We start from the raw sequence: 8,866 nt of genomic DNA on the forward strand, positions 1-8,866 counted from the left end.
CATGTTGAGATTGAAGCCAAACCAAATGTGAAGAAATAGCAAATGTAATGCCATGGGTGAAACACTTAGAATTTTTGGTGGTGGCGTTACCCACCGTATAGGAAGTATTAGACCCAAACACGGCGCACAATTATCGTGGCGCTCCAAAGTCAAATTTCTCATTAATGTATTCACACTTAGAATGCATGTCTTCATTGATTGAAGATATACTTTACTTCGTGTGTTGCACATCTAAGTCATCAATATGCATAAGTGTTAGGATGTGTGCCTGATCACAGGACATTTGAGGATTCCAAGATATTTAGCTCACACCGTAACTTGCAAAATCTTTTCTCATCCAAGGTCTTGGTGAAGATATCTGCCAATTGCTCTTCAGTGTTGACGTGTATGATATCAATGTCTTCCTTCACAACATGATCTCTTAGAAAGTGATGACGAATCTCAATGTGCTTTGTCTTCGAGTGCTGAACTGGGTTGTTGGCAATCTTGATGGCGCTTTCGTTGTTGCAGTAGAGTGGCACTTGCTTCAGATGAATGCCATAGTCTTTGAGTGTTTGCTTCATCCACAGAAGCTGAGCGCAGCAAGATCCAGCAGCAATGTATTCAGATTCAGCAGTGGAGAGAGATACGCAGTTCTGCTTCTTTGAAGACCAACATACAAGTGATTGTCCCAGAAAATGACATGTGCCAGATGTAGACTTGCGATCCACCTTGTCACCAGCATAATCAGCATCCGAGAATCCAACCAGATCAAACTCTGAGCCCTTTGGATACCATAATCTTAGAGTTGGGGTGTGAGCCAAATATCAAAGAATTCGCTTCACAGCTAAGTGATGCGATTCCTTTGGTGCCGCTTGGAATCGAGCACACATGCAAACACTAAGCATAATATCTAGCCTAGATGCACATAGATAAAGTAAAGAACCAATCATGGAGCGGTATACCTTTTGATCGAACTCTTTACCATTGTCATCGGGACCCAGATGATGTTTGGCTGGCATTGGCGTCGTGACGCCTTTGCAGTCTTGCATACCGAACTTCTTCAGGCAATCTTTGAGATACTTCTCTTGAGATATGAAGATGTCGTTGCGTTGCTGTCGTATTTGAAGACCGAGGAAGAACTTCAGCTCTCCCATCATGGACATCTAATATTGCTCTTGCATCATATATCCAAACTCTTCACTGTACTTCTGATTGGTGCAGCCGAAGATAATGTCATCCACATATATTTGGCACACAAACAGTTCACCATCATATGTCTTCGTGAAGAGAGTGGGGCCGAGGGAACCAGGTGTGAAGCCTTTTCTCTTCAGGAAGTATTTGAGTGTGTCATACCAAGCCCGAGGGGCTTGTTTGAGGCCATACAGTGCCTTGTTGAGCTTGTATACCATGTCAGGATGTTTTGGATCTTCAAAGCCAGGCGGTTGTGCAACATACACTTCTTCTTCAATCTTGCCATTGAGAAAAGCGCTCTTCACATCCATTTGATATAGAAGTATGTTATGATGATTTGCATAGGCCAGCAGTATGCGTATGGCTTCAAGTCGAGCCACAGGAGCAAATGTTTCATCGAAGTCAATCCCTTCCACTTGAGTATATCCTTGAGCAACGAGACGAGCTTTGTTTCTGACAACTTGACCATGCTCATCTTGCTTGTTGCGGTATATCCATTTGGTGCCTATTATATTGTGCTTCCGAGGATCAGGACACTTAACCAGTTCCCATACATTATTCAGCTCAAACTGTTGAAGCTCTTCTTGCATAGCTTGAATCCATTCAGGTTCCATGAAGGCTTCTTCAACTTTCTTGGGTTCTGTTATTGAGACGAATGCGAAGTGCCCACAGAAATTTGCTAGCTGTGTTGCCCTTGAATGAGTGAGCGGACCGGGTGCATTGATGCTATCAATTATTCTCTCAATCTGCACTTCATTGGCAACACGAGGATGTACAGGGCGAAGATTTTGCTCTTGCTGATCATTGTCATTGTTAGAGGGATTTTCTTCAGGCTGAGCATTGTCTTCAGGTTGATCAAGTGCGGAGATGATAAGTTCCTCTTCAGGTTGAGCTTCAGAGAGTATGATTTCTCCAGTTCCCATTAGTTTGATTGATTCACTGGATGGAACTTCATCTAGCACATTTGGTAGGTGCTCTCTTTGTGAACCGTTAGTCTCATCGAACCGCACATCCACTGTTTCAACCACTTTATAATGAAAGAGATTGAAGACTCTGTAGGAGTGCGAATCCTTTCCATATCCAAGCATAAAACCCTCATGTGCTTTTGGTGCAAATTTTGAAGTGTGATGTGGATCCTTGATCCAGCACCTGGCGCCAAATACTCTGAAGTAACTGACATTTGGCTTCTTGCCAGTAAGGAGCTCATAAGATGTCTTGTTCATAAGCTTGTGAAGATAAACACGATTGATTGTATGGCATGCAGTATCAATGGCTTCAGGCCAGAATTTTCTTGGAGTCTTGTATTCTTCAAGCATCGTTCGGGCCATCTCAATGAGTGTTCTGTTCTTGCGTTCGACAACGCCATTCTGCTGTGGCGTGTACGGAGCTGAGAATTCATGTGTGATGCCCAAAGTATCAAGATATGTATCAAGGCCAGTGTTCTTGAATTCAGTGCCATTGTCACTTCTGATGTGCTTTATCTTGGCGCCATAGTTGTTCATTGCTTGATTGGCGAAGCGTCTGAAGACATCCTGCACTTCAGTCTTGTAGAGGATTATGTGCACCCAAGTATATCTAGAATAATCATCAACAATGACAAATTCATAGAGACAAGCAGTAGTAGTAAGAGTTGAGTAATGAGTGGGACCAAAAAGATCCATGTGGAGCAGTTCGAAGGGTCGAGTTGTTGTCATGATTGTCTTCGAGGGATGTTTGGCTCTCGTCATCTTTCCTGCTTCACAGGCACCGCATAACTGATCTTTCTTGAACTTGAGGCCCTCGATGCCTATGACATGCTTCTTCTTTGCAAGGGTGTGGAGGTTCCTCATGCCAGCATGCCCTAGCCTCCGATGCCAGAGCCAGCATTCTGAAGTTTTTGCCAGAAGACATACGGCAAGCTGTGGTCCTGCTGAGAAATCTACCACGTACAAATCATCCTTCCTATACCCTTCAAACACTAGAGACTTGTCATATTCCATTAGAACAAGGCAACGATATTTTCCAAACATCACGATCATATTTAAATCGCAAAGCATTGAGACAGACATTAAGTTGAAGCCAAGGGATTCAACAAGCATGACTTTATCCATGTGTTGATCCTTTGAGATTGCAACTCTACCTAGACCCAATACCTTACTTTTACCAGTGTCAGCAAATGTGATGTGGCTCTTGTCGGATGGACGTAAGGTTGAGTCCATAAGAAGGCTTCTCTTGCCAGTCATGTGATTGGTACACCCACTATCAATAATCCATTCTAAAGCTGCTGGTGTCGTACCCTACAGTGCAGTTAGGGGGATAGGCTTCACGAAGAGAATTGTGAAGCAAAAACATTTGATGAACCAGTGGGTTATGAAAGCTTAGATCGAGATTTGGACTGATAGGGAGAGTAGCAAGCGATTCAGGAACGAAGTACATAATAAGACCATTCGGGCATTTGATCTTGCGCCCTACAAGATGTTTAAGGTCCCCAGCAATAGCGTCATACGATTTTGGTTTTCTGCTGGAGACCCTTCCCTGCAAAAAAGAGTTAAGCTTTCTTAGCCACCCACATCTTCAAGGGTGGCTTAGAAGCAATAAGTCTAAGTGCAGCATCTGAGAACTTTGGCTTTGGAGCCCTAGCAAAAAGTCTTGCAGGAGGACAATAGTACTCATAAGAGTAAGCAGAATAGTTCTTGGTCTTATGAACATGGTGGTTTGATGAACCGCGCTCATATTCATAGGCCTGAGTATGGTTTTCCTGCAAAACATTTGCGTTAGTGCGACTCAGGTGAGTCCTCTGTTTGTATGAAGCCTTTGGACCATATGAAGCCTGTGGTCTGGGGTTTGTATTCTTCACCTGTGGTGTCATGATGACATTCACAGGAAGATTCTCCAAACACTTTTTCGGCACCCAGATCTTCTTCATAGGTGGTTCATTCCTGCAGTTAGTACCAATATACCTGGCAAACACTTCACCATTCTGATTCTTAAACAGTTTATAGTTTGCATCAAAGGATTCGTCAATGACAATGGGGTTAGCACAAGTGAAGCCAGATAGAGTGGATGGATCTGCTGAAGGTTCCTTTGCAGCAACCCATGTGGTTTTGGGGTACTGCTCAGGTTTCCAGTAAGAGCCATCAGCATTCATTTTCCTTACGAACCCAACACCCTCTTTCCTAGGGTTTCAGTTGAAGATCTACCTTTTGAGGACATCACATAGTGTCTGATGCCCTTTGAGACTTTTGTACATCCCTGTTTCAAGCAATGTCTTCAACCTAGCATTCTCATCAGCAATAGCAGTGGTATCCTCAGTAGAGGGGTTAGTTCCCACATCAACAGTTGGAGATATTGCAACAGTAGCAGGAGTAGAACATTCAGCAACAGAGGTAGCATTATCACGCTCAATGCATTTAAGACATGGTGGTTCAAATCTTTCCTGAGCTGAACTGATCTGTTCGGCGCGAAGTGACTCGTTTTCTTTCTGAAGATCTTCATGAGCCGCTCTCAATTTCTCAAGATCTTGCTTCCTTTGAAGATAATCATAGGAAACCCTTTCATTAGCTGTTGAGAGCGTTTCATGACGACTTTCAAGTTCCTCATACTTAACATGAAGATTTTTTATGTCTTCAATTAAGGACTAAGATCGAGTCATTTCAGCGTCTAACAGATCATCGCTTTTGTCTAACAGTTTTTGAATGTGTTCCATGGTTTTCTGTTGTTCAATTGCAATTTTAGCGAGTATTTTGTAGCTGAGTTTGGAACCACAATCAGAGTCATCGTCAGTAGATGTTTGATAGTGAGTAGTGTGTGTGTTTACCTTGGCACCGCGTGCCATGAAGCAGTAGGTAGGAGCGGAGTAGTCCTTGTCATTTGCATCGGTGTCGGTGATGGAGTCATTGTCTTCAGTGTTAAAGATGGACTTGGCAACGTATGCTGTAGCCAGACTCACAACGCCAGAATCGGACTCCTCCTCAAACTCCACCTCTGCCTCCTCAGAAGCGGAATCCTCCTCTGAATCCATTTCCTTGCCAACAAACGCACGTGCCTTGCCAGATGAGCTCTTCTTGTGTGATGAAGACTTTGAGGAGGACTTGGAAGAAGACTTTGAGTATTTCTTCTTCTTCTTGTCATCAGAATCATACTCCTTGCTCTTCTTTTTCTTCTTGTTCTCAATGTCCCACTGCGGACACTCAGAGATGTAGTGGCCAGGTTTCTTGCACTTGTGGCATGTTTTCTTCTTGTAGTCATGAGCAGAAGCTTCATCATTCCTTGAGCTTGATCGTGAAGACTTTCTGAAGCCTTTCTTCTTGGTGAATTTTTGGAACTTCTTCACAAGCATAGCAAGCTCCTTTCCAATGTCTTCAGGATCATCAGAGCTGCTGTCAAATTCTTCTTCAGATGAGGAGACAGCTTTTGCCTTCAAGGCACGAGTTCGCCCATAGTTGGGACCGTAGATATCTCTTTTCTCAGAAAGCTGAAACTCATGTGTGTTGAGCCTCTCAAGTATGTCAGCCGGATCGAGTGTCTTGAAATCAGGACGTTCTTGAATCATCAAGGCTAGGGTGTCAAACGAACTTTCAAGTGATCTCAGGAGTGTCTTGACGACTTCATGCTTGGTGATCTCAGTAGCGCCGAGGGCTTGAAGCTCATTTGTGATGTCAGTGAGTCGATCAAACGTGAGCTGGACATTCTCATTGTCATTTCTCTTGAAGCGGTTGAAGAGGTTACGAAGGACATTGATTCTCTGATCTCTCTGGGTTGAGACGCCTTCATTGACCTTGGAGAGCCAGTCCCAGACTAGCTTAGATGTTTCCAAAGCACTCACGCGGCCATACTGTCCTTTGGTTAGAGGACCACAGATGATATTCTTGGCAGTAGAGTCCAGTTGAACGAACTTCGTGACGTCAGCAGCAGTGACACCTTCTCTAGCCTTGGGAACGCCGTTCTTGACGACATACCATAGGTCGACGTCAATGGCTTCAAGATGCATGCGCATCTTATTCTTCCAGTAGGGATATTCAGTTCCATCGAAGACGGGGCACGCAGCGGAGACTTTAATTATCCCTGCAGTCGACATAGCTAAAATTCCAGGTGGTTAAACCGAATCACACAGAACAAGGGAGTACCTTGCTCTGATACTAATTGAAAGTGCGTTATATCGACTAGAGGGGGTGAATAGGCAATTTTTATGAAAGTCTTCAAAACGTGGAAGTTTCGAAGACAAACGATAGAAAAAACCTATTACCATGTAGCGGAAGGTAGACTACACTGGGAAAACCAAAGTCAAGTATTCAATGAAGTGAAAGCACATTGACTAATAGCAGCTAGGTAGTAAGGATCAGGTAGGAAGATATTATGAAGCCAATCAGAACAAGCAGTCACTCAGTGAAGATAGAAGATAGTGCAATCATACAATGACTTCACAAGGACCAACAGTAAGTAAAGGGAAGGGAAGGATGAAACCAGTGACTTGTTGAAGATAATGATTTGTTGGACCAGTTCCAGTTGCTGTGACAACTGTACGTCTGGTTAGGGCGGCTAGGTATTTAAACATGAGGACACACAGTCTCGGACACCCAGTCCTGAACATGCAGCTCAGGACACCCAGTCCTCACCGTATTCCCCTTGAGCTAAGGTCACACAGACCTCGCCCAATCACTCTGGTAAGTCTTTAAGGTAGACTCCCAAACCTTCACAGACTTCGTTCATCGGCGATCCACAATGACTCTTGGATGCTCAGAACGCGACGCCTAACCGGCTAGAGGATTCACAGTCCTCAAGTGTAATAAGTCTTCAGATCACACAGACAAGAAGACTTAAGTGATGCCTAACACTCTTTGGCTCTGGGTGGTTAGGGCTTTATCCTCGCAAGGAATTCTCTCTCAAAGGCTTCGAGGTGGGTTGCTCTCAAACGACAAAAGCCGTACTCTAACTCTGAGCAGCCAACCGTTTATGGTTGTAGGGGGTGGGCTATTTATAGCCACTAAGCAACCCGACCTGATTTGTCCGAAATGACCCTGGGTCACTAAGGACCTGACACATGTTCCAACGGTCAGATTTCAAACACAAACGGCAACTTTACTTGGGCTACAAGCAAAGATGACTTGTCCGACTCTGGACAAGATTCGCTCTCATAGTCTTCACTCGAAGACATAGGTTTTGGTTAAGCATCACTTCAGTCATTCTGACTGGTTCTCTTGGACCCCACTTAACAGTACGGTGGTTCCTATGACTCAATAAAGAAGAAAAAGAACTACGAAAGATCTGAGTCTTCGAGCTCCATAGGCTTCATGCGATGTCTTCTCTTGTCATAGTCTTCAATGAGAATATTTTCATATACCACCTTTGACATAAATGTCTTCATACGTTTTTAGGGGTCATCTCTGGTAGGAAAACCGAATCAATGAGGGACTTCTACTTGTGTTATCCTGCAATTCTCACAAACACATTAGTCCCTCAATTAGGTTTGTCGTCAATACTCCAAAACCAACTAGGGGTGGCACTAGATGCACTTACAATCTCCCCCTTTTTGGTGATTGATGACAAACTAGTTGAGGTTTTCAACGGGGAATATAATATGTGAAATTGTAAAGGATAAGGGCATCTCCAGCTGTTGGCCCCCCAGGGGGCGCCTAAAATCGCCGCCTGGGGGTGAGCCGGCGAAAAAATTGGGCCTGGGGGCGAGTTGGTCCCCAGCCGCCGGCCCAAGGGCCGCCCCCAGGCACGTTTTAAAATAAAATAAGTTCGGCGAAGTTCGGCTTAAACACGATAAATTTCGGCCAAACACGATAAATTTTGGCACATTTCGGCGAAGTTCGCGGATTTTCATTACATAGCACATATACATAAACTAATCTAAAGGAAAAACTGGCTGAAGTCGCCGCCGTCGCCGCCATCATCATCGTCGGCCTTCTCCTCCTTGACGCAGGCGCCCCTGCTGGACCCCTGCCCGGCGTCGCCATGGCGGACTGGTGGCGGCGCATCATCGTCGTCATCGTCGCTATCGCAGATGACGACGACTCCGCCTTCGTCGCGGCCGCGTCGATGCTCCGCGAAGCGAAGCAGGGCGGCGCGTTGGCGCTCCTTCGCCTTCTCCAGGCGCTCCTTCTCCATCGCTATGGAGTCCCTGCGCGCCCATTCCAGGGTCACATCATCGTCGTCGAGCTCCGTCGTCACCGGCGCGAGCCCCGGCTCCATCTTTGGCTTGACGAAGCGCGGAGGAGGAGCCGACGAGGAGGTGCGCCGGCCGCCCTCGTTGATGACGATGCCGGCGCTGCGAGTGCGCCGGCCGAGCGGCGTCTCCGCCGCGGGCTCGGCCTTGACGCCGAGTAGGGCCGGAGTGCCGGAGGAGTGCGATGAAGATCAGGAGGAGGAAGAAGAGGAGGAGGACCCGAACCTCCTTGGCGCCCATGGCCCGGCGTGTCGGTGCTGTGCCGGGGCGGCCGCCCTCGCTGGGTACGCCAACGGCGGGTCGCTGCCGCCCTCGAGGTACGTCAGCACGCCCTCGAGTGTGCGGCCGGGGACGCCCCACCACAGGTGGCGCCCCTCGCTGTTCTGCCGGCTGCCAACCACCGGCGCAACGAGAGAGAAGAGTATCGTCCACGTACCCTCGTAGACCGAAAGCAGAAGCGTTATGAGAACGCGATCGATGTAGTCAAACGTCTTCACGATCCGACCGATCCAAGTACCGAACGCACGACGCTTCCGAGTTCAG

Source organism: Triticum dicoccoides, chromosome 2A (assembly GCF_002162155.2).
Source record: "Triticum dicoccoides isolate Atlit2015 ecotype Zavitan chromosome 2A, WEW_v2.0, whole genome shotgun sequence".
Classification (NCBI taxonomy): domain Eukaryota; kingdom Viridiplantae; phylum Streptophyta; class Magnoliopsida; order Poales; family Poaceae; genus Triticum; species Triticum dicoccoides.